A 26107-nucleotide genomic window follows, 5' to 3' on the forward strand; every position below is an offset into this window, starting at 1 on the left:
TCCAGCCCCAGTTGGAACAACTTCGGAACAAGGGCCTTTCTGCAAGGAGTTTACATGTTCTCCCCGTGTGTGTGCGTGGGTTTTCTCCAGGTTCTCCGACTTCCTCCCACAGTCCAAAAACATGTGATATGGGGATTAGGTGAATTGGTCACTCTAAATGTGTGAGTGAATGGTTGTTTGTCTCTATTTGTGGCCCTGCGATGGAGTGGCGAACTGTCCAGGTACTGTGTACCCCGCCTATCGCCCCAATGTCAGCTGATATAGGCACAGCACCCCATGGGACCCTCTGGTGGAGGATAAAGCGGTAGATGATGGATGGATGGATGGATGGTTCTGGTACTGGGCCACAAACACAGCAGCAGAAAGACCTGTGCGAGGTCTGACCGAGGGTCTGAGTGGAGTTTGCATGCTCCAGAGATGAATTGGACAATCGATTGTGAGAGTGAGAATCGATCTGTGATGGACGAGTGACCTGTCCAGGCTGTGACCCACCCCTCACCCTGAGTCAGCTGGGATTGGCCCCATGGTCCCCACATGGAGGATAAAATGGTAGCCAATGAATCCACTAATGATGCCGGTACTGGCATCACTTATCAATAGTTTTCCATCATTTGTTGCTGAAGATGCTCATGTTAAATCTAATGAACTCTTCTGCCGTGAAAGCATATTCATATTTTACAATAAACTGACTTGTACCAGTCATTTTCCATCTTTTAGTGATCGGGAATGTGTTAAGCGGTCTTCCCAGGCTCTATCTACATTATTTAGTACAAAGAGAAATAATGCTCACAGCATATTGAGTTAGTAGGTTCAAATTGAATCAAGTGTAACATCCAGCCTTCAGAGCTGGGAGGTTCTGACGCAGCAGCAGAAAGCTCTGCTCTGCCTTGTGTTAGCCAGTTTACTCACAGCTCCGTGTCCACCGTGATGACTGGAGTGTAAACCCCACACGTTATGGACTGTATGCACAGAGCTGCACTTAAACCTTCAGCTAAACCGCTGGTCAGTTGTTGCCATGGGGAAACGTGGAGTTTACAGTTAAGTTAACATTAGCGTTTAAAACGTCCGATATCGAACGAAAATGTTCGTTTTTGTAGTTAACCCTGAGGGATTGAGCGCGGCCTAACAGGACAAAGTCTGTTCACAGCCTCCACTAAATCCTAGAATCCGCTGTTAAACACTCTTCTGCAGATGCTGAGTGTAGAACATCTCTGCATCTTTGGCTGATGGCTTATTGGAAAAAGTCGGACTGGCTTATTAAAAACCAGGAAGAGACCATGCATATATTTAATCTGGCTGACCTGGGCAAATTTGTCATTGGCACGTTTGTGAAGCGGAAAATTCCAGGAACCAGCATTAGCATTTTCAGATTCCCAACTATTCTAAAGCAGAGGTACAACTGACATGAAGACCTTTAGTGGCTCTGTGAGTACAATTACATATTGACGCTTTGGTTCTGGCCAAGGAGGAAGCGGACGTTTCTTGGAGTCGTGGTTTAAGCGTGGCAGTGTGGTGTCAGCTGTCAGCTTTGTGTGCTGTCTCTGTTGAGTAATTATCGTGGCTTCAGAAAACTGGAGGCTTAATGTTTGTGAGCCTGGCTCTGGAGTTACAGCAACACTTGACTGAGTGACCTGCTTCTGTCAGCCGGTGGAACAGCACACAGAACATCGCAGGAGATGTGGATCATCTCACCCTCTGAGGCTCACTTTAAGTCCCAATGTTCTCAGCCATGAAATGTGCATTACAGCGGTTTGTTTCTGGGACATCAGTAAAATAAGAAATCAAACCCATTTTTTATTTTTGGACTCACAGAGGATTTGTCTGCGCTCTTCATCTGACTGCTTTCATGGGTCGTATTAATGCGATTGATTGTTTTGTTGGAGCTGCTGACAGAGTAAGAGCCCTGTGATGTGTGAGGGGTTAAATGCTAATGTGTGTGTATCTCACAGGTCTATTATCCCCCCCCCCTCTCTTATCCATTTAAACATGAGTCTGTGTCTTTATTGATGCACCCAGCTCAGGCTGTTCTCCAGATGAATTCAGTCAAAATGTCCTTGACACAGTGCTGTTTGGACCTCTCATTTGTTGCATATCTCATCCCCTCTGTCTCTCTCTGTGTAAAGCCCAATGTAAACTCCTGCGTAAAGTGCTCTACGTAGGTTACGCAGAGCCCTTTGCGTCGTCCCTGGCTGCACAAAATATTTTTTAAGTGTCCGTCACTCCATCAAGGGACAACGGAGACGGCAAGGGCTGAGATTGGTCCTCAAGACAGGCCGAGATATGGCTGCTCTGTGCCGGCAAGATGGCCCACAGTGCGCACCGAGTGCCCACAGGAGCTGATCACCGCCACGTCGCTGCCAGACTATAAATACGTCATATCTTAATACACACAGCACATGTTTAGGGCCAATTCCAATTCCTATCTTAACCCTCAAGCTCAACCCTTAATCTTAACTGGCCTTCAAAACCAAGTGTTGAGGGTTATTTTCTCACTTAGAAATGGGACACATTTACGTCATGATTATTTATTACGATCCGTTTTTCAGTCAAGTTATTAGGTTGTCAGTTAGTCATAAGATGATACTCATACAAATACCACAACCACAGACATATTCAGTTGACAGTTACCACACAACACGGCTTATTGAAAAGTAAACCATAGCAAACGATCGCTTGTCCGCACCGGCCGGCTATTGACAAAAGATCGTAAAATAAAAATAAATGTTACGCAACAATGACGTCAGTAATCCATAATATGGGCCTAAACTAAGATAATACAATGGTTTTCATCATTTTTATATCTCTATTAACAAAGAAAATACTTAATTTGTTTCGTTTTGCTGCTTTCGGCGACATCTTTGAGAACACGCAATGCATTCTGGGTAGTCCTTGCTCCCAAGGTTGGTCTTGGAAAATCTCAATATTGAGGGCGATACAGCCCTTAAACTTGCCCCTCAACTTAATTTTTCTGAGAATCAGGACAGCACTTACACTAGAGGGAGCGCACATTTTTGAGATTGAGGGTTAAGATTGAGGGTTAAGCAAGGAATTGGAATTCACCCTTAGACTCTAAATTATTATCTTAAAACTGTGTTCCGTGACACAGAAAAGTGAGAAACGGCCACTGTTTCAACAACAACAACAGTCTTTCTTTCTCGGACGCCATTGCTCACTATAGCCAAAATCACAACAACATTGCGTAGCGACCCCTACTGATCGGGCGGGGAAATTGCAGTGCGTATCCGTCACCACGACGGAGAAGTATGAAGGCTCGAGGGGTCTCGGCGGGTACGCAGTCGGATAACGCATTACGCAGTCGGAGAAGTATAATGTTGTCTTAAGTGACTTCCATCCAGTGGAGAGAGCGGTGTTTGAATGGTTGTGCTCTTGCAGACGACCTGTGACACAGTCATGGCCTGCTGAGGAATCATCTGGGAGTGGTTCAGTCGCTCGGCTCAGAGGCCACACACGTGAACCAGAGATGGATGTCCTGTCTGTCAGTACAATCATGTGGACATTCACAGGCATTAGATCACTCATTTCCACTCAGTTAGAAAGTATACACCTGTAGTGTGTCTCTGAGGGAGTACAGCAGTGTGATGAACCTCCAGAGTGAGGTCAGGACAGGGTCTGTCCACGTCCTCTGACCATATTCACAAAAACACACTGCATTTTGGATTTTAGAGCTGAAACAATTACTCCATTAATCGATTACTAAATCAATGGACAACTATTTTGATAATTGATTCATCGGTTTGAAGCTTTTTTCATGATTAAAACAAGACTTCTGATTGTTCCAGCTCCTTAAATATTAATATTTTCCAGTTTCTTTGCTCCAGATAACAACGAAATCATTCAAAACTCAATCATTTTGTTTTGCGGAAAAAAACAAGACATTCAAGACATCTTCATTTCCAGGTTTGAGAAGCACTGATCACCATTTTATGGACCAAACTATTAATCGTGAAAATAATCCACAGATGAATTGATTATGAAAAAAATCATAAGTTGCAGCTCTGAGGCCTGTTGCGCAAAACTAAGATAAGGGGTTAAGCCGGGCTATGTTGCTTATCCTGGCTTAATTTATCCGAGATCTGGTTGTTCAAAAGCAGGATAGGGGAAAGCAGGATATGTTATGACATAAGTTACCATGGAGATTTATCCTGTGGCGTTGGTTCCAGGATTTATTAAATCTCATCGCTCATCTCAGCCAGCAGTCACCACAAATGGAAACTAATAGTTATTCCAATAATTTCACAGAAATGGTATATTTATACACACCATAGAAATATAAAAACACATCAAAGATGATGTTGCTTTATTGAATAAGGATAAATCAAAGCAAGTAAATCAGCTCATTTCAAAACTGAACTCTGTCTCTACAAGACAGGAAGCACCAATATTCAAAGATCATATTATAGAATATAAGAATAAATGCACATTCAAAGGTCTGTATATAAATGTCTGCACATTGAAATGAATGCAGGAAAAATCCAAACACAAATGAAAAGACAAATGAATGGATGCCTCCCAGCAGCTTGTTTGCATACAGTATACAACACAAACATCATAAGAGGCCAAATATTAATGCATATTGTATATTAACTGAAATAGATGGCAGGATTGTCCCAGTCCATGTGTGAGGACACTCTAGGAAGTCCTCTCCTTCCTCAGGCAGGACACATTGTGAAGGACAGATCATGTGTTAGTAGGCATCATCATGTATGTATAAGTGTTAGTCAGGGCACTTGTGAATTAGCACATGTGCCACAACACTCAAACGATGCATCTGCTTTGTCCAGTGTAGTCGTGAGGTCCACATCAAGTACAATTAAAAAAAAAAAAAAAAGAGAAAAAAATCACCATTCTGCCGGATTTTCTTGTATTTGATTTTGACTTATACTGTCAGGCGGTGGCTTTTTCTCGTTGGTTTGTTATCGTGGCCGTCTTTCATTTCTTTTTGATTTCCTCGTCCATTTCGTATGCGTCCATGAGGATTTCAGCCTCCGAGCAGCAAAAGAACGCCGCAGTTGTCATGGTAAAGTCTGAGAATCTGCGATTGACAGTGAGGTCTGTTTTGAGGAAGCCGTGTGCACACTGATCCAGGATTGGTTTCACCTGGCTTGATGAATCCGTGTCTGATCATCCTGGCTTGGTCTTTGGGCAACCAACTGAGCCTGGACGCCCTTGTTTAGGATTTGTCGAACCAGGCTCAGTCATTCATCCTGGATATCTGAATCCTAGATCCTAGGCCCCAGGTGAATTAGTAAAACAAAACAATGCTCACAAACGATTCATAGGACTATCCATAGAAACAATTGTCACTCATTTACGTTATTCTTTAGTTTTCATAACTGTAATTGTTCATAACAATAATACAACCAATACATATATATTTTTCCTCCTAATTAAAGTGTTGGCATCCACAGGAGTAGTTTGTTCACCTGACTTTGTATGAAGTATGAATAAAACGTGAATAAAAAAGCCTGTCTCTAGAGAGCAGGCAGCTCATCTCACAGTGTGTTCTTATCTCTGTATATAGTCTCTGTGATCAGTATGTCAAATATTTGGATCTCCTCCTCCTCCTCTTCTTCACCACACTGGTCTCAAAACAGCTCTGGAAACTTCACACACACATATATTTTACATAAAGCACCATCCAGGGCCGTGTATTTGTCTTCTCTGGATTCAGATGAAAAGGAAAAATGCTTAAATTTAACGAGAGGAACTCTAAAGAGGGAAGAGGGTCAAGAGTCAAGTCCTCCTCTACATACATCTTCAAGTTCATGTCAGTTCTCATCAGGCTGAGGTGGAGGAGGAGGTGAAGCAGACAGAAATCTTTTATTTCGTTCTCTGCTAATGTATTGTTTTACAGCTTTCTGTAGTTACGCTGTTTGCACTCAGCAGTTGATCAACGTTATGATGCCAAAGCTTCTAATTGTTAGGTGAGATTAAAATGGAGTCATTATTGTGTCTGTCAAGTCTGTTCTTAGGTTAATCCTCGGTGTTCCACAAGTTGTTTCACTCATTGTTGACTTGTGACATGTATCCACTGAAGTAGTTCATATTTTAAGATGAACTTTTCCATTTGAAACAGAAGTTCAAACGTGTTCAAAAGTGAAAATATATGAAGAGAGATTTTTTAAAGGTCTTTAGTCTCGGTTGGTTAATTTGTCAAGTGGGTTTGAGCTTTATTTTAGCTAGCACATAAAAATATCTACTACAGAAATGTGGTATTTGACCAGGAGGAGATCTGTAAAACTGGTCTGGTCTGGCCTGGCCTGGCCTGGTAGGGTTATTGTTAGGTTTAGTTAGCTGTGAGCTAAAGCTCAAATGTGCTTCCAACAACTAGCATGACTTGTAATGTGTATCATGTAAACTAAAGCTTCAATGAAATATTTGACCTAATGTGGTCAAGGTGTTTGGAGATTTGAACATTCTGTTTATCTCAGTGTGTCAGTTGTCTTGTCCTCAGTGTTTATGTCAGAGCACAGGTTGAATATGTACAAACTAAATACATCTGATCATTTCCCAAATGCATTTCTCTCTATCATCATCATCATCATCATCATCATCACACCTTTCACCTGTTTTATTCATGGTTCTGTGCTGCTGCTGCTGCTGCTGCTGCTTTCTCAGCTCAGTCATGAGGCTTCATATAAAGACTTCATATAAACTCAAGAGTGAACATTGAGCGTGACAGAGTTCACACAAGTGCTGTGTGGGTATTTGCACAACATGCACACACTGAGCTACACACCAACAGTCCCCTCCCACTAATGCCCATACACACACACACACACACTGTGCTGTACATTATCAATATAATTAGCTATTACATCCCTGGTTTGTTTGGTTTTGCAAATGAAAATACTCAGAGGTGATATAAAGTACATTAATGTGGTTAATGTATACATATTTCAACATGACTGTTATGTTTACACACTGTCACATTATGGGGACGTGTCTTCTTCATAGGGACAAAGAAACAAGTCCCCATAGAGTAAAATATTGAATTTTAAGATGAAGACATGTTGTAAGGGTGTGTGTGTAGTCATTGTGTTACCTTTTCAGACCAGGACCAAAGCCTGGTCCTAATGAGGCAGAACCTCTTCTCTGAGATTTTGATTGAAGTTCGGATTAACCTTTTAACACCTGGCCTTTTTTGCTTATTGTTCTCGTTAAAGGGCCAAAAAATGTCCTGTAACTAAGTGGTTTTACCCATTTTTACAGAATAACTTTCAATATCTGGCAGTTATTTACAATGTATTGTTAAAATAGTGTATTAACAATTTAAAATGAAGAAAAAAAACAAACTCCGGCAAAAACCTCCTGGCAGAGGTCAATAACTTTGTTTGAGTCTTTGTCTCAATGTTCAAAAACAGGTCAAAAAATGGAAATTATGTATAGGCGTTTTTTCCAACTCTTTTCTCTGGTGAGACAGACGCTGATTCGGCGGCTTCCTGCAACAGCGTGAGTGAAATTACCGTAATAACCACATGTTGTTGTTTGACTAACAAGTTCTCAGCTTTCAGAATCAGTTGGAATTACGTACGGTAATGCAAACGTGCGCTTGCACAGGCGTGTCGACTGCGATACGCTCGGTGTTAAAGGGTTAAGTTGTAAATTGTATTGTGATTAAGTGGTTTTAGTTAAGATTAGTGATAAAGGTTATGGTCTGTCCAAATGAATGGAAGTCAGGGCAGAGCAAAAAAGTATGTGAACCCTTTAGAAATGACCTGGATTTCTGCATAAATTGGTCATAAAATGGGATCTGAACTTCATCTAAGTCACAACAGACAAACACAGTCGTCTTAAACTAATACCTCACCAACAATTTTATGTCTTCATGTTTTTATTGAACACACAATGTAAACATTGACAGTACAGAGTGGAAAATGTGAACCCCCAGGCTAATGATTTGTCCGAGAGCTAATCGGAGTCAGGATTCAGTCGACCTGGAGTCCAATCAATGAGACGAGGTTGGAGGTGTTGGTCGAAGTTGCTTTGCCGTATAAAAAAACACACACACCAGTTTTGTGGTTGCTATTCTCAAGAAGCATTGTGTGATGTGAAACATGCCTTACACAAAAGAGCTCTCAGAAGCCCTACAATTCAGAACTGTTGAGTTGCATAAAGCTGGACAGGGTTACAAAAGTGCTCATCAGTCCACAGTAAGACAAATGGAGAAAGTTCAGCACTGTTGCTACTCTTCTTAGGAGTAGCCTTCCCGTAACGATGACTGTAAGAGTACAGCGTAGAATGCTCTATGACGTGAAGAAGAATCCTAGAGTGTCGGCTAAAGACTTACAGAAATCTCTGGCACGTGCTAACATCTCTATTTACAAATATATGATCCGTAAAACATGAAACAAGAATGGAGTTCATGGGAGGACAACACAGAGGCAGAGGCGATTCTAGAGTCTGTAAGCAAAAATTCCCAGGGGGCCCTTCTTTCCAACCAGTGTTCATCACCACGATGTTACAAATAATCTGACACCAACGAAAAAATGTATGACTTCAAAATAATTTTTTTTCAAAATGAATGAAATAACATGGAAAAACCTTGTAATTAAAAAGTATGTGAACATATAAATGTAAAGAACAATAAAATACTGTAAATAGCTTTTTAAAAAACTATATAAACTTAGTAAAAAAAAAAAAAAAAAAATAGTGTAAAAATACACTACACTGTAAAGAACCCACATTATAATACAATATAAATATATAGAACAATAAAATACTGTAAATAACTGAAAAAAACATATATAAACGGAGTAAAAAAAAGATATGCATTACACTGTAAATAATCCTCTAAATTTTCCAACTTGCAGAACGATAACTTAGAAAATACATTGTTATCAGCAGTGTATATTTACTGTGCATCCTCATTGTATCCGCATTGCATACATGTATGTATGTAGTGCCCTGTGTGTGTGTGTGTGTGTGTGTGTGTGTGTGTGTGTGTGTGTGAACAGTGGTGGTAACACGGTCTGACAGCTGCAGGAAGGAGAGAATCAGATGTAAGTTATACTCTGCGATGTTTACAGGCGTGCATTTGCATATTCGCTGCAGCTATTGAATACAGTTTTACTGACAGAACCCGAACACGAGGAAAAGCACAGGCATGAATAATATCAAATCAATGATGGCTGAATTCCATTTAGCTGCTTCAGTTTTCAGGGTCCTGTCCTGCTGGATCACTGGAACACTCGAGTATAACAGAGAAGACCTGAATCTGTCCATTTATGAACCATGTTAACATGTCTGCTTGGAAATATGCTGATTGATTTTCCCTCATAGTAAAGTGTGAACCAAGTAGATTCACACTTGAGCAGAGGCGATAATAAGACTGCTGGTGCTTTCAAATACAATCACAATAATCATTTAAAACCCTATCATTAGATTTTCGTCTAAAAGCTGGTCTATAAATAATCAGTTATCGTGTCGGTTTGTATTTCATAACGTGATAAATGTCCCTCACATGTGATTGTCTTCTTAGCAGCAGCAGTATGCAGCAGTGAAGTGCAAACACAAACAGCTGCTGCAGTCACTGAGTCACATTTGAAAAAGGTGTTGGAACAGTACGCAGACGACACAAGTGAGAGAGTGTGTGTGTGTGTGTGTGAGAGTCTTCTACTTCTTGAGTGTGGTGTTCAGTGAAGGTGTGAGAACACACACCTTGGGAAACAGATTTCTCATCTCTGTTATTATCTTGGCCAGATTCTTAATTTAGAAAGAGATCATTAAAAATGATCTTCTAAAGGACTTATGGTGTGTCTTTGTTGTGCCAACTCACCATGACTGAAAACACTCTGAACAGTGAATCCCCGTCTTTGTCGTGCTCTTCCTTTATAGAAAACCAATGAAAGCTGCAGGAGGGGCATGTCTCTGATCACTTTGTGTTCCTGTGGTAAATTAAAATAAAAACATCATATGTTATCATGAGACCACCTCAAAATAACACAGCACATTTATTTTTTGGGTTGCCTGAATTAAATTTTTCCATAAATAGCTATGGAGCAAATTCTGTGCTATAAATAATAATAATGTCAGCTATTTTGGGATTCTTTTTTTTTTTTACTCCGTGACGTCATCCAAGGCTCATTTACACAGACAAAGCAGAAGCTGTGGATAAATTCAGCCGTAACACCACAAACATGCCACTGCTCCGTGTTATTGCCCTTTTTTAAATGTAATGTTCTACTTTTTAAAGAGCATTTTTTTTCCCCTCTGAGAGACGAGAGTGTAGGTGTTGGAAGACCACAGGACATTTCATCGACTTGGGTTTATGAGACGAGCGCTGTATGTTTTCTGAAATGTTAACATGACCTTTAACAGCCGAGTGGAGCACAGCTAACCTCTGTGTAGCACTGCGCTGCAGAGCTCAGGCTTTCATCTTACATATTAATGTGTGTGTGTAAACGGGAGTTCAGTAGTGCGTTAGATCTGAAATAAGAAGAAAACATTATTGTTAATTACAATTAACTATTTGCTTATGATCTGCTTGGTGAAATGTACCTTTCATCAAGCAGCAACAGTCCAGTATCGAGCCCTGGGGAACCCCTGTGGCCCAGTGATGGAACACAGGCATTTGTCCTTGCCATGATGATTCAGAAGGATCACCCAGGAAAGGCCTCTCCATGTTTTCCATGCTCCATAAACAGCAGAGAGCTGTGCACACTTTCTGCTCACCCTTTAACACCTAAGCCTCAATATGCCCCTTCAATATCTGGCAGTTATTTACAATTGACTGTATGATAAAATACACTGTAGTTGACAAAATAACCCTCAACACTTGGTTTTGAGGGCGAGTTAAGATTAAGGGTTAAGATTGAGGGTTAAGATAGGAATTGGAATTGGCCCTTTGTCTTAATGTTCAAAAAATGGAAACGATGTTCAGTTGTTTTTCTAACGCTCTCCTCTACGGGGACAAAAGAAGCTTCTTGCAACAGCGCGAGTGAAATTTACCGTAATAACCTTTCAGCTTTCAGAAACCCACAAATCGTTGGAATTTTTTTCCGATGGCACTAATTACGGTGATGCAAAACGTGTCGCCTGTGATACGCTCTGTGTTAAAGGGTTAAACTACCAGGAATCCTTCCCTTCCATTTCCTACTGTTTTATCCTCCACACGAGGGTCATGGGGGGAGCTGCAGCCGATCCTCACTGACATAGTGGGGGGAGGGGGTGGTTACGTCCTGGACAGGTTGCCAATCTATCACCCAGGAATCCATTCGCACTAAAGTGATGGTGTGTGTGTCAGTCTGCCACATTATTTTTCACTCCACTATATGGATCACGTGCAGTCGATGCATGCTTTACGTGTAGATCTGCGTGCACACGGGCGGTTGGCGACATTTGTGTTAGATTTACATCGAAGCATTTAGCACATGACTTACAAGAGAGGAATAAGCTCCATAGAAGTAGTCTTGGAAAGAACTCCAGTAGATAGGAAGTACGTGAATTACCATGAGAAAGGAGGATTTAAACTTGTGCTGAGGACAAATTGCTAACTGTGATGGTTAACTTTAATGAGGCTGTAGGTAACAAGTGAAACTGTGAATCTGCAGCTCCCGCTTACTTTTACAGAGCAGTCTCCGTGGGGAGACCAACACACTTTGATCAGGGTAGACCTGTTTAAAACACACTTTTATTTAAAGATATAATAAGGACAAGACTTTAGCGTTAGCGTCTTCTGTCCTCCTCATGTCTTCCTTCACAACATCCATGAGTCTTCTCTGTGGTCAAGATCCTTTGTCCAGTATAATGACCGTCCCTCCTCTGCACATGACCAAAACATCTCAACCTTGACTCTCTTACTTACTCTCCAAACTGGGATACGCTCATTTGTAACCCTCTTCATCCTGGTCACTCCCAACAAAAACCTCAGCATCTCCAGCTCTCGGTCATCTCCAGCTCTGCCACCTGTCCTTTAGACACTCTTTTGACACGCCGTAGACCTTCCCTTTCACTGTTGCCGCTATCCTAATGTCCCACATCAGCCCTGACACTCGTCTCCACCCACTCCACCCTGCCTGGCTGCACTCTCTTCTTCTTCTCTCCTGTACACTTTCCATTACTTTGGATGGTTGACCACAGGTTTTTAAACTCATCCACTTTCACTACACACACACACACACGCACACAGGCTTTCTGACTTTGTCCCGTGCTTCCAACATTCTTTAATTCTTTAAACCCGTTTAATGACATCCTCCATTTTACCTGCTGTCTCTGCTATTGTGTAATGCAGACTGAATGTAAGGAGCACCAGAAAACAACATATACAGCATACGCACACACACGCGCCTCCTGTCCTACATACTCACCAACAACTCTCCTGTGTATTACATCGCACTAGCTGCATGACTCCCGGATATGAGTGTATCTACGGTAACTGTACATCCACATTTGAACACTATAGAACAGGGCCACATAGAACATATCTAGTATAAGTATAAAAACACACATACATTATCAAGTTGATATTCAAGAACAAAAAGGACAGTTTTACAAGACCTTCATTAAAAATAAATATACTTAACCTTCTGTATTTCCCTCATTGACGGTAAAAAGCATAACAAACATTAGACAAATGAATTGTCAGAGATATCAAATGACAAACATGTTGCTTTATTCACAAAATGAACAGACTACCATTACAGTGAATCACTTACTTTGCTTGTTCTTTTGTAACAAATGAGTCTTTTTCAAACTCTTAAAAATGTGCTTAAGAAATGAACCTAATGACAACAGAACACAGAGACTTTTTTTATCAGCTCTCCTTCAGTGAACAGCCGGTGACTCCTTGCTTTTTTAATGATGCCTCAGTGATTCCTTCACCTTCTTTACAGATGAATCTAAACACAGTTTGTTGACCGCAAAGATTTCCAGTTCGACTGCATATCCTTGTCTTATGTTGCTGCCTGGTGTGTCGTCATCTTTGAAGTCTTTGTGACAGCTGTCGTGGAGATGCTGGAGATTTGAACGTTTTGGAGTGGACTGGTTTCTGGAAAATAAGAAACGCTGGCTTATTATTCACCTCCCTTGACTGCTCAAATGCTTTACCTGCGGCAGCCATGACACTCTTCCCCTCTGCTTCCATGCATTCTACTTTACTATACCAAGGGCCTGATTTACTAAAGCTTTGCTCGTGCAAAAACGTGTGCAAACTGGATTGCACACGCAGATCTGCGTTGATGCTGATCAACTAACAGGGTGCAACGAGGAGCGCGTCCCTCAGACGGACAAAAAAGCACTCGCGACCCATTTAGCGTTCTTGCCTTAATGCATATGCAATATGGGGCGTTTACACTCTATTTTGCGTGTGATGGGAGAAGAAAATGTAAATATGTTATTTTAGCACGCGCAAAGTGATTTATCAAACCTGAAACTGATTGCCGTGTTTATTTTTGCGTCTATATTTAGCACGTTTGAAAGGCAGGTCTTAACTGGCACAGCGGTGCGCGCACATGGCTGCGGTTATTTATAGTTATATTATATTTGTAAATCAGGAAATTACGCTTTTCCAGAGCATGTTCAACTACGCGTCACAGATGACGCACATTCATTTCTTATTTGGTATATCTGAATAAATTAAATATAGATATCCAGAGGAGAAATGCGTGTTTGTACTGGTATGGGCTTACCTTGGTCTGCAGTTTGTGGTTCAAGGAGGGGTCGTACCTATGTTCCCCGGTTAAGACCGGAGGAACGGGGAACCCCGCTTTACCTTAACGGGTCCAGCTCTAACCTGGTCTACTCTCGGTGCACGGCGAAGCGCAGGCGGCACAGTGCGCACACGTCACCAAAACCTCACAGGCCGGTTACCCTAACCCTAACCCTTCCAGTTCCAGGCACATTTAAATGCAATAAATAATCACAACAATCACTATTTAATGTAACTATCTGAATCAGCTATAGATATGTCATCTATATCGATTGTCCCGTCGCCTCTGACGTCATATCAAAGGCTGTTGGCACGCGTAATGGAAACTCAGCCTGACTGAATGAACACAGATGAAACCAGGGACGGACTGGGACTAAAAAGCCGTTGTGATGATCCGCTTTATTTATTTATTTACTTATTGACAAGAAAGTCACACATCCATTGAAATTAGACCTATGTGTAATCTTGAGAGAAACAGCAGAGTGCCCCCTGGCAGCTGTCAGTGAGCTGCAGGTGAGTCAGCAGGAGAGCGCAGCACCTTCTTTTTTTTTTTTACGGCAGCATCCATAGTCCATAGTTTGCTTTGTTTGATACGTCAGGTAATGATGGAGCTTTCCAAAATACAGACGCAGGATTAAAATAATAATAATATAAAAAGGTCCTATGGACCCGGGGAACAAGGACGTCATATATGCCTCGATCCCAGTTATCTGCTCATTGCAGAACGTCAGCTGTACTTTCTGTTCAGTGGCTTCAAATTTCATTCTGCCGTTGAGTCTGCTCTTTCTCCATGTGGACAACTCTTGACTCGCGCAAAATCCTCATTTAAATTGGGCGGTCTTAACCACTTCTGCGCCTGTAGTCAATTGCGGCCGCAATCTTAGTAGTTCACCCGCAAAACGTAATCCAGTAACAGGTGCAGTCTTTCTGCTTGCGCAAGCAATTTAGCGCTCTCTATTTGGAATCTTAGTAAATCAGGCCCCAAGTTTTATTGGCAGTTGACAACATATTGGTGCATTATCGCCACCAACTGGTATATCCTCGCAATTGGGGTGGCCATGGCTATTTCAGGTGGGTAGAGTTAAGCCCAATTTATACTGCTGCGTAAAGCATCGACGCAGAGCCTGTCGCAGAGCCTCTGCGTCGTCTCCGACTGCACAAAATATTTTTTAAGTGTCCGTCACTCCGTCAAGGGACAACGGAGACGGCAAGAGCTGCGATTGGTCCTCAGGACAGGCCGAGCTAACGTTGCTCTGTGCCGGCTCACAGTGCGCACCGAGCGTCCACAGGCGGAGCTGATCACCCCTGACAACGTCGCTGCCAAACTAAAAATACGTCATATCTTAATACACAAACCACATGTTTAGACTCTAAATGACCAATTTCTCGCCTCAAATTATCTTAAAACTGTGATCCGTGACACAGAAAAGTGAGAAACGGCCACTGTTTCAACAACAACAGTCTTTCTATCTCTTTCTCTCTCGGACGCCTTGCACAGCAACCCCTACTGATCGGGCGGGAAATTGCAGAGCGTATCCGTCCACGACGCAGAAGTATGAAGGCTCGAGTGGTCTCCGTGGTGACGCAGTCGGATAACGCATTACGCAGTCGGAGAAGTATAATGTGGCCTTTAGGGTGATTAGGCTCATCAATAGGCTTTTACTAGTAAGGTGCATCACAACCCTTCGTGATACATAGCGCCAACTAGTGTACAGGAGGATTCAAAATGCAACTGGCTCGTTTTGACAAGATGTGCAGTGCCGTGACATGTCCATCAACGGGGGGGGGGGGGGGGCAATCAGATTTCAGGGGGCTCCAGTGCCACCCCCGCATCCCCTCTAGCTCCGCTGCTGCCTGTTGTGAATAGGTTAAAAGATGTATTTATTGGCGACAAAAAGCGGGTGGTGATCTGTGAGTAGCGCAGATATATATTTATATATATATAATATATATATATTTTTCTACCATTGAATCTTTACCAACACAACAATCATCCGACTCAGTCCTTTACCATTGTTCAGACTGTAGTAATAGAAATAGTCCATACTATTCCTCAAATGTACTGGAACAATGAAATATGATATTGGTTGAAGTGTAAACTGGGTCCAGTGTAGTAAGACGGCTGCACTCTCTTGTTCTCAGTCGCCAACTTTTCTGACTTGGCTGTAACTTGTGACGATCCCCTTCATGTCGGGGACAGAGGGAGAGGAGGCAATCTTATTCTACTCTGCTGTCACTTTGTGGGCGAGAAGCTTGAAAAATCGATGCATAACATGTTCACTGTGTTGGTATTAATAACTCACCAAGAGATGAGTGCTGTCAGTGGCAGAGGACGGTTTTATTGAGGATAGAAGCTGCTGGAGCTCGGCTCAAGAGATGAAACTCGAGCTCAGCCATCCAACGACCAGATCTAACTGGTCCACTTAAGTGAATCAGGTCAGCGCAATTCTCCACGGACTCACTGCACGGGACAATCTGGGGCTGTGCTGCTGCAGTTTTGTTTGTGAAATATATTTAGAAATGATACAGTATTTGGACTTAAAGAAAGATTTGTTGAAGCCTTTGCAAAGCACAGTGGTTTCTGTCTGTGAGAGCTTTTCTCAGGACTAATTAACTCATGTGGATAAATTACACTTCATTTTGGAGCAGCTGTGTGGGCGCCATGACTCTTTGACCTTTCTTCATTTTCTCTGGTTCTGACAGTTTCATGGTTTCAGAGGATGTGAGTCAGGTTTTTGAATGGGGTCTGGAGAACAAACTGCATGCGTCACAAACGAATGGTTGATCAGCTGCTGATCATCAACATGAAAGTAACTGTGTGATGTGTTTGAGGACCTACAGTACCTTGAAAAGGAAGCTATGATGTTGCCAAAAAGTTTATTTGGTTGAGAAAGAAATTAGTAGCATCTTAAAGTCAGATTCTTGAGATGAGTCAGAATTCTTAGATTAAAGTCAGAACTCTTGAGATTTTAGGGCCACATGTATGTAAAAAAAAGTCAATTCTGACATTTTTTCCCCTCATAATTCTGACATTAATCTCAAGAATTCTGACTTTAAACTCAATTCGACTTTATTTTACATGTGGTCCTAAAATTCTTCCGTACCTTTCTTTATCTTATAATCAAATATTTCTAATTATGTTTGGCTTTGTGTATGACATTTAAATCTCCCATAGACCGGAAGTTCCAATTAACGCTGTTTTTGTAGTGTGTATCTGCGTCTTTACCTTGTTTAAGAAGCCCTGAAGGTTCAAAACAAACAGTTCAGCCACCGCTGAGAACGCTGTGTTTTTTTGTAATCTCGGGCTCAGCGAGATCTCTGGAAAACCCGGTCTGGTTACGTAAACAGCATTTCTCCTGAACAGCAGATCGTCCTGCTCTGGGCACTAGTCCGGGCACATCTGGTTGCGTCCATTGAACCACAGAAGAAGAATAACGTCCGTTGTGGAGGTGTTTCACGAGCGACAGTGTCTTCTGACTCTGGGTCTGACTCCGGGTCAAAGTCATAAAAGGGACTGCGACGGGGAGTCGTGAAGAAGCTATTTTTAAACATTGTTAAAACAATGTTTTGATAATGAGTAGCAGAGCTGGTGTGCTGATTACATCACTTCCAGGTATTGGCCAATCACAACACAATTTGGAAAGCTCTCGCTGGCTGGCCAATCACAACACAGTCTGTCTACTGGGGGTGAGATTTCAGTCTGAAACAGAGTGACTGACGAGAGCTTCAATGAGGAGAGATTTCTCATTATGGCTCATTTACAGCAACTTAGAGGTTTTTGACCATAAAAACAAGTTAAAGGATGTAAGTAGACCTCCATAACTCACATATATGTGCAACAGGACCACTCTATGTGAGCTTTAATTATCTTTTTGACATGTGTGTCATGAACAATTTTATTTGATTCTTTATTTTTGTGTCACGCACATTTATAAGACCAGAAATGACAGTTTCAGCAATTTCAATTAATTGCGAGTTTTAATTTTACTGTGTAATTTATCAGACAACAGTTCATAATTTTATTTCATCAACTGACTCTTAAAATCTATCTAATCTAATCTTGTATTATGTTAGCCTTTACGTTCCTTATCATGCATTACCATAACTAAAAAATCTTCTTCAGCTCCCACTAAAGGAATACATACTTCCTACGGGCACTGCACTAGTAATAATAATAATTACCTGTTACATTTACATTTTGTCAAAGTTGAAAACAAGGATTTCAGCTCATTAGCCCAGGGAAGACCATGTGAAATATCCCAATTTCAAAATGTACATTTATTATTTAGTACAAAATGTCTGTGGTCAAAGAAATCTATTCCAAAGCTGCAGCATTTAATATTGATGTCTAATGTTTGATGGTTCTATCTCATATCTCCACTAATCCCTAAAAGAGCTGCCAATTTATTTATTCCCAAAAACAGTTGGATGACTCTGTAACGCACAGCTCCAGAAGGTTTTCCACACCAAAGGCACGAGCTCAGACCCATGTGTTCCCTTTTTTAGTCTGCACGTCGATTGAATCCTATCATATTGGGTCAGGAATGGCTGCACAGATGGAGACCGATGGTGTTTTTACTCATTGACAATTTTACATAGTGTATATTAGCCAGTAGCACTGATCTGATAGCATCACTGTGGTGTTCAGAGCCTACTGAGAGGGATTATGAAAGCTGGCGTCGGCACCGGCGGCGGCTGGTGATTCCAAAATTGGGGAAAAAGCGGGAAGGAAATCAACCCTCTGTGCCATTTTATTATAAACAAAAGACACTATTGATATGAGTTCAATAGAATGTAAGCATTAAAATAGATATTGACTTTGAAATGTATTATGGGATATCAGCAAACACAGGCAGAAGAGGCTGCTACCTCCTGGTGACCTCAGCTATTATTTTTCTATGTTCATTTATTTTACACAATTAAGAAAATTGAAACCTATCTGCTACAACATGAGTATGCAAAATATTAAATGTTAGTTAATACAGAAGAGACTAAATTAACTTTGCTGATGGGCACAGGGTAATATATATATATATAATGTAGAGTTGCAGATGTAGAGAGTAAAAGACAAAGAAAAACCTGATCATCTGGAAATATTAAACTGTTGGGAATTATCTTGATCGTCATCTGTTGGGAGAGTAATTAAAGTCTTTCCTCTTTGTATATTGTGAGGCCAGAAATGATCATGTGAGTAAAAAATATCATCACATATCAACCTTTAGTTGACAAAACAAAAGACTACAAACACTCAGAATGAATCAGTCTCTCACTTTATCACTTAGTGTGTTTTCTGTGTGAGTGAATAAGCCAACCTGTCATTGTGTGGCCTTTTATAGGCAGTTTATTGGTTTAAAGTGGGCTTATATGAATCAGTCTCCACAGTAAACTGTGTTCTTTCTCAGTTCAAACTCACCTTTCTGCATCAACCTTTGACTATTTTAAAATGAGATCGACTTTTTTTAATGTAAAAATCAAGAGATAATGGTTTGAATTGAGCTGATATAAAAGCCCCTGTGGTGGTGCATCATTTCATGTAAGAGTGGAATTTAACTGCTGGATTGTGTGAAATGTCCCTGCTGAGCTCGTCATATCACAGCAGCAGCAGCAGGCGCTTCATGACTCTCTCTGAAAGAGCCTCATTTCACGTGTTTGCCTTAAGGATCATTTCATCTCTGTAATAGATTCTTCTTACCAGTAGAGGACAGCAGCTGTCTAATTAATCAGTGTGTGCACTGCTACTGTGGCAGCGACTTTAGAAGTGATGATGTACATGGATTATTTATCTTTGATCAGAGTGAGAACAAATATTAAATATTAATATTGAATACAGATGTAGGTCAGTTTGTGTAAAAGTAAAATTATTACATGGGAATTGAGAGTCTAGTATAATTGCAAGTGCAATGTTTTATGTAGTTTCTACATTTGTGATTGTCTTGGTTATCCTTGTGCTTTACAGGATGAGGCAGAACTGAGCCACGTGCTTCAGCCTGTTCCTTTGTCGGTTATTGGCGTACTTGTGTTAAATTAATGAATTAAATTATCTTGTGGTAAATATTTGAAAAATTTTCCAAAGGTGTTTGCTTTGTACCGTTGGTCCTGTAGGTGGTTATGATTTAAACCTAAATGTCTGTCCATTATTGTGCTTCACTATGCCAGAGACTGACATAAATATTATTTCACCCTGAGATATCAGCTTCCACCTTGTAACCATGTCGGTGAATAATCATTCATTTCTTTGTGGTGATCAAATCGTGGAGCAGTAAGATGAAAAGTAACCTCTGTTCTGGTTATTCTGGAACATTTACAGAACTCTCAACAGGAACATTGCATTTACTGAAGTGGGAACACTTGTTAAGGTGTGTTTAGTGCAATATGAGCAGTATTTGATAGAACATTTGTGCAATACCTAACATGAAGTTTTTAAAGCGGACCTAGACCGGAAGTTCCAATTAACGCTGTTTTTTAGTGTGTATCTGCATCATTACCTTGTTTAAGAAGACCTGAAGGCTCAAAACAACCAGTTCAGCCACTGCTGAGAACGCTGTGTTGTATTGTAATCTTGGGCTCAGCGAGATCTCTGAAAAAACCCGGTCCGGTTACGTAAACAGCATTTCTCCTGAACAGCAGATCCTCCTGCTCCGGGCACTAGTCCGGGCACATCCGGTTGCGTACATTGAACCGCAGAAGAAGAATAACGTCCGTTGTGGAGGTGTTTCACGAGAGACAGTGTCTTCTGACTCTGGGTCTGACTCCAGGTCAAAGTCATTAAAGGGACTGCGCCGGGGAGTCGTGAAAAAGCTATTTTTAAACATTGTTAAAACAGTGTTTTGATAACGAGTAGCAGTGCATCCACCGTTCCAGAGGGGGGAGCTTCGCTTCTGAGTGCGGGTGTGCTGATTATGTCACTTCCGGGTACTGGCCAATCACAAGACAGTTGGGAAGCCTCTACGCTCGCTGGCCAATCACAACACACTCTGCCTTCTGGGTGTGAGAGTTGAGTCTGAAATATCGCGGCTGGGGAACATCGTCAGAAAAGAGGATTTCTATCGGCTCGTTTACAGCAACTAGGAGGTTTTTGACCATAAAAGCAAGTGAATGTATATAAGTAGACCAACAGGATCACTCTATGGGAGCTTTAACATCATGTTCCCCTTCCCATGTGTTTGGGTTTGAATGCAGTAGGGATGGCACAATACCATCACAGACTTGTACCAGTCGTAGTCATTTTAGACCTTTAAAACTATGAAGCTGTTACATTTGTGCATTAAGCTATTTCAAAGACATCGTCCTCTAACTGTGGAACACATAATCTTCTCCCCTAAAGAAGGAGTAGAAAGCCCACAACATGGATCGTATCAGGGCCACACTGTGACACAAGTCTGTGGATTTTGCATGTTCTCTACCTGTGTGTGCATGGGCTTTCTCTTGGTTCTCTGGGTTCCTCTCACATGTCCAAAACATGCAGAGGATCAATGGACCTTCTAAATTGACCCTGAGTGTGTGAGTGAATGATTGTTCATCTCTATGCCGACCTGTCAGGTGGGATTGGCACCAGCAGCACTGTGACCCTCATGTGGAAAATAAAGTGATGGATGAATATTATTGGATTCAACAAAAAAAAAAATACATTCTGTCCAAAATCCGATCCAGTGATTTTGAGCAGTATCAGACTGACACCAGTATTGTGTTGGTTCATCCCTAGTTTAGAGTAGAGTAGAGTAAAATCCCATTTGACTTCCATTCCTTATTATATTCAAAATTTTAATTCAAATTTGACTACATTTTAACTCAATATCATGTGGTTCTGTCCACTGTCCACATACATGGACACTGGCGTACTGCAGGTGCCTCTCGACAGCGTTGATATAATTAGCCGCGTTGTCCATGGTGATGGAGAGCACTGACTCACGTTCTTCTCTCCCGAGTTTGTCGGTGATGGTTGTGTGGTGAGGATCCGTGTCCCTTGGCTCAAGGGCCTCAAGCTCTTGGATGAAGTCTTTGTGAATCAGTCTCATGTATTTGTAAAGTTTGTCTGTAACAGCATTCTGACGAGCAGCTGTAAACCCCATGATGTGGACGGAGGCAAAAAATACATAACTCTTGTCTGCTTGTCGCTGCGTCTGACGCTGCTCCAGTAAAGAAGAGATTAACGCGATTAAAAAACATAACGCGTTAATGATGACTGTAATTAATAAAAATATTAGTAATTTGAAAAGTTTGGTAGCACTAACAGCTCATATCATGTGGCTGACTGGAAAAATAACTGGGAGTTAGAAAGGGCGTTTCGCCATTCTGTTTTCTCACGCCACGAGACAGGTTCGTGGCTCCGGGTATCGCGATTTCGATACAGCCCTAATTATTACTGATTATTTTATTTTTTTTACTTTATTTTCAAATGATATTGAATTCACAAAATGTGTTCCAACAACCCTAGTTTAGAGGTGTGTACTTGTAGTTTATGAAATACTATTTGTATGAAAACTTTATATTATATTTCTGTTTTCTTGAACCCCCAGGACAAATACGTAATGTATTCCAAGTGAGACGTGCAAAATTTCCAAAAAGATTTGTTCCATTCTAAATGTAAAATTCTCATTTACATGGATGAAAAAATGACATGATCTGACTGTGTGTTGTGTGTGTGTGTACATTTTGACAGCAGTCATTTTCCTGAAGCAGAAGCAGAAGAAGCTTCAATTCCACTTCTGTGTGAAACAAATGCTGCATGGCTCTGCTCATCCCCCCATTGTTCACCATCTGTCTCGTTTTCCTCCTCCTCCTCCTCCTTTTTTGTCTGGTCATTTTTCTCTTTCTCAATGAAAACACAAACGTCACGTTTACAAGGATCAGACGTGATGGGCATTTCCCAGCCCTCTCGTTCAGAATGTGCTGTATCAGCTCAGTTTCTGGATTGGCATGTTAACGTGACATACTTTTATTCTGATTACATGTGCTCATGTAAACACATGTAATGTAAGGAAGACATCATCTATTATGTCTGGAGAAAGCAAGTTTTCAACGTTCCATGACAGAAGTGTATTCATCTCAACTCTAATACGATCAAGGCTGAATCTCAAACCTGTTCCCTGAACTCTCGTACTCTTTCATTTATTCTGTATTTTCTTTTTTAAGGTTGTCTGACTAATTATCATCCACGCAACAAAGTGGTTGTGAAACACTAACAACCCACACTGCTACAGCACAGGACAACCTGCTTAAGTTTTAGTGTTGCCATCATCACTTTAACCACTTCTTCCCTGACCCTCTTTTTGGAGTCCCTGCTCGAGAATGACATGCCCAAACTAAATAGAGTAAATCTCTGCAGTTACAATTTCTATGTGGATTATCTTGGTATCAAAATAAAGATAACACTTGTGAAAATATTGCATTTTAAAGCAAATATCACCTTTAAAATATGCAGTAGGAGCTTAAAAACACATGGAGGTCATGAAACAACATGTGGACATGAGCTGTGCAAAGTCTGATGCTGCTGAATTGAAGCAGAGTGAAATTACAGAGGTTTTAGTAAAGAGATGTCTAGGCGTTCTCTCTTTCGGCACAGTTTGGCACCATCTGTGCCATTTGAGATTTCTTAGGTACCAAATTATTAAAATGTAAATGGATGCTTCCTGTGCAGTGCGTTATAACAACTCTGTGGCTCTGCAGCACCTTCAGTTACGCAGCGCCATAGCTCTGGCTCACCTTGGTCAATTAGGGTGATTGACAGCTCATTTTAAACCTCTAAACCGGTAGAATCAGACCCCGTCTCCAAATGTTTGTGATTTACTTCATTAGCGAGTCAAAAGGACATAAATGCCAAAGTGACGCATTTGTGTGGACATTCGCCCTTCTCTAATCAGAACGATCTAATGTCGCTCTGTAATGATCAATCAGAACGGGATTTGTTCCCAAAGCATGCTGGGAAGTGTAGTTCTTCATTAGAAGTGGTTTTGTTCCGGTGGAAATGACTTCTTTTGATAAACAGCAAAGGTAAGACAAAACATTTCTGCTTGTATTTCTTGAAAGTCAGTTGTTTGTTTTGCTCTTATTTTGGGGCTGGATCCGTGAATCTTGGTGTTTTTTCTGTTTACATAATCACGCTGACGCTCCGGTGCCGCTTTTCAATGAGTGCGATGTAACATTTTTTCTGCTCCTGCTGGTTTGATCCGTCTGTGTTTTAACTGTGTTTGGTGAACATAAGAATGGTTTATATGAGCTTTTAGCTGAGTTTCTGACCTTTCTGTGGGTATGCAGCATGTCTGTGTTTGTTAAAGTTAGAAATGGTTTTATGACGCTTTTGTCGCTGCGTCTGATGCTGCCCCCAGTCCCTGGGGCAACCGTGAAGAAGAGGTTAACTTCTCTGGTAATAATCACAGCAATAGTGAAACAAAAATGGCTGCTTTGTCATTCTTCATAGAAACATGTGGACATTGTGAAGCACTTTTCCAGCTGACTTGTTAGGATTTGAGTTATGGACACGTTTAACTGCCTTTATATGCTGGGTGTATATATAATATACCGGTTCATCTAAGGAACGGTCAGATCAGTACATGTGAGATGAATTAAACTCATTTTCCTTTGGATTAAACACCATGAAAGACACTGTAATAGCTACAGACAGACTTTATTAGACCAGACTATCAGACCATAAAAGCCAAATGAAGCACTGGAGAGGAAAATCATTACTATGATCAGAGGGAGCGGCCTGCTTTCAGCCACAGCCATAGGTATTCTTTTTGTCTTTGTGTTGAATAGGAAGGCCACACACTGGCATTTCAGGACTGTGAACGGCAGTGTACAAATCAGGGGACCTGCCGATAGGCCTGTAGTTGCTAAGTTCCTGTCTACTTCCTGTAATCTGTTATTGAAAAGGTTGTGACTGAACAGCAGTTAAGATTAGGGCAAACCATTCTACTGACAAAGTATGTTGCTGCTTCCTTGACGTCATCAAGGCACATCTTGGTAAAGGAGGAGCAGTGGCTGAGTCATTTATGAACCTCTTTAAGGGTTTGTATAGTCAATCACTCTGTGACCCAGCCTCTGAAAGCCTTTCTGCTCATCACTGAAAGGATCTGTTGTGGCGACCTCTAAAGGGAGAAGCCAAAAGGAAAAGAATCACTTCATAAATGATCCAAGCTCAAACTCTCTGTTAATGCACTCACAGGCAGCTCCTGGCTTCTCTCTATGTGTTTGCATGAAATATTATCTGTGAAAGCCCCGTGCAGTGGGAGTGCCACAAGGCTCCATCTTGGGGCCGCTGAGATCGTCCTCAAGAGAAGGGGAAGTATTTGAACCCACACTATTTTGTGTGTTCGTGTTAGGGCTGAACGATATGGACAAAATTTCATATCTCGATATTCATGCCAGATATCTCGATATCGATACGATACGGTGAAAACCAAGCATTTTTCAGAAAAATAAAAACATAATACAAAAGACTGTGGAAACTTTCCACATGGAAAGTGCAGTTTTATTGATGAGAACTCACTGCCAGTCATCAACATTAACATAAAGTTACCAAAGAATAAATAAAAAGTCAAACATTTTTTAATTTTTTAATTTTTTCTTTAATGTTTGATGCGTTATCAGTCATCACGCAAACCTGTTGGTTCTCCTTCAAGTCCCAGTCAGCTAACCGTTAGCAGCTAACGCACCTCTCATCTCCTGCGCTATATTATCACCTGTATGCTCCCCGGGGAAGAAGGACGTCTGCAGACAGCGGGTCTTATCATTGGTAGCGCTTCAGCTGTCGATCCACAGCATGCATGAAATAAGGTTTGTGGTTGGCTGGCCGTAGTGGTGCATTCAAGGGCAATCGTAAAAAAGATGTGTATTGTGACTGCCAGAGCTGTACATGCAGGGCGAGCGCGGGGGGAAATCTATATCGTTTATATCGTCGATTTTTCGATATTAATATCTTGAATGTTCATATCTCGATATCGATACGATAACGATATATAGTACAGCCCTAGTTCGTGTGCAGGAGTGGGGTATCCGGATTCTTATTGGGGAGTGGTGTGTTGTTTTTTTCAGGGGCTCGCCTCAAAAGAAGGATTTTATTCATCAGATGAGACAAATATAAAGAGAAATATGTTTTATTTTTTGTGTCGGCGTCTCCCTCTCTAAGGGTAACCACGGGATGATCTTCATATTTGATTTGGCAGATATTTTTATACCGGATGGACTTCCTGATGCAAACGCTCCCATTTATGTGGACTTGGGACCAGCACTAGGAGTGTCTGATCATCAGCATTTCACCTGCCACAGATTCAAGCCCAATTGTGCTGCTCGGCTGCCCATTTGCATCCTATGGTACATACTATAGTCAGGTCCAAGTGTTCTCAGGTGTTGAAGACTCTTTGTGACAGACGCACAAAAGAATGCGTAGAGCCCAACGGGAACAATAAGAGCCACAGTGGATGTATCCGTGGTGTGACT

General features: G+C 41.3%; 1 protein-coding gene across 1 annotated transcript in view; it reads left to right on the forward strand.

The window, feature by feature from the left end:
* The window catches only part of magi2b (membrane associated guanylate kinase, WW and PDZ domain containing 2b), a gene marked incomplete at both ends in the record, with an annotated part of 135880 nt that overhangs the window by 899 nt on the left and 108874 nt on the right, over window positions 1–26107 (forward strand). The gene's annotated exons all lie outside the window — the stretch shown is intronic.

The sequence above is a fragment of the Microchirus variegatus genome (genome assembly GCF_963457635.1).
Source record: "Microchirus variegatus genome assembly, chromosome: 8".
Classification (NCBI taxonomy): domain Eukaryota; kingdom Metazoa; phylum Chordata; class Actinopteri; order Pleuronectiformes; family Soleidae; genus Microchirus; species Microchirus variegatus.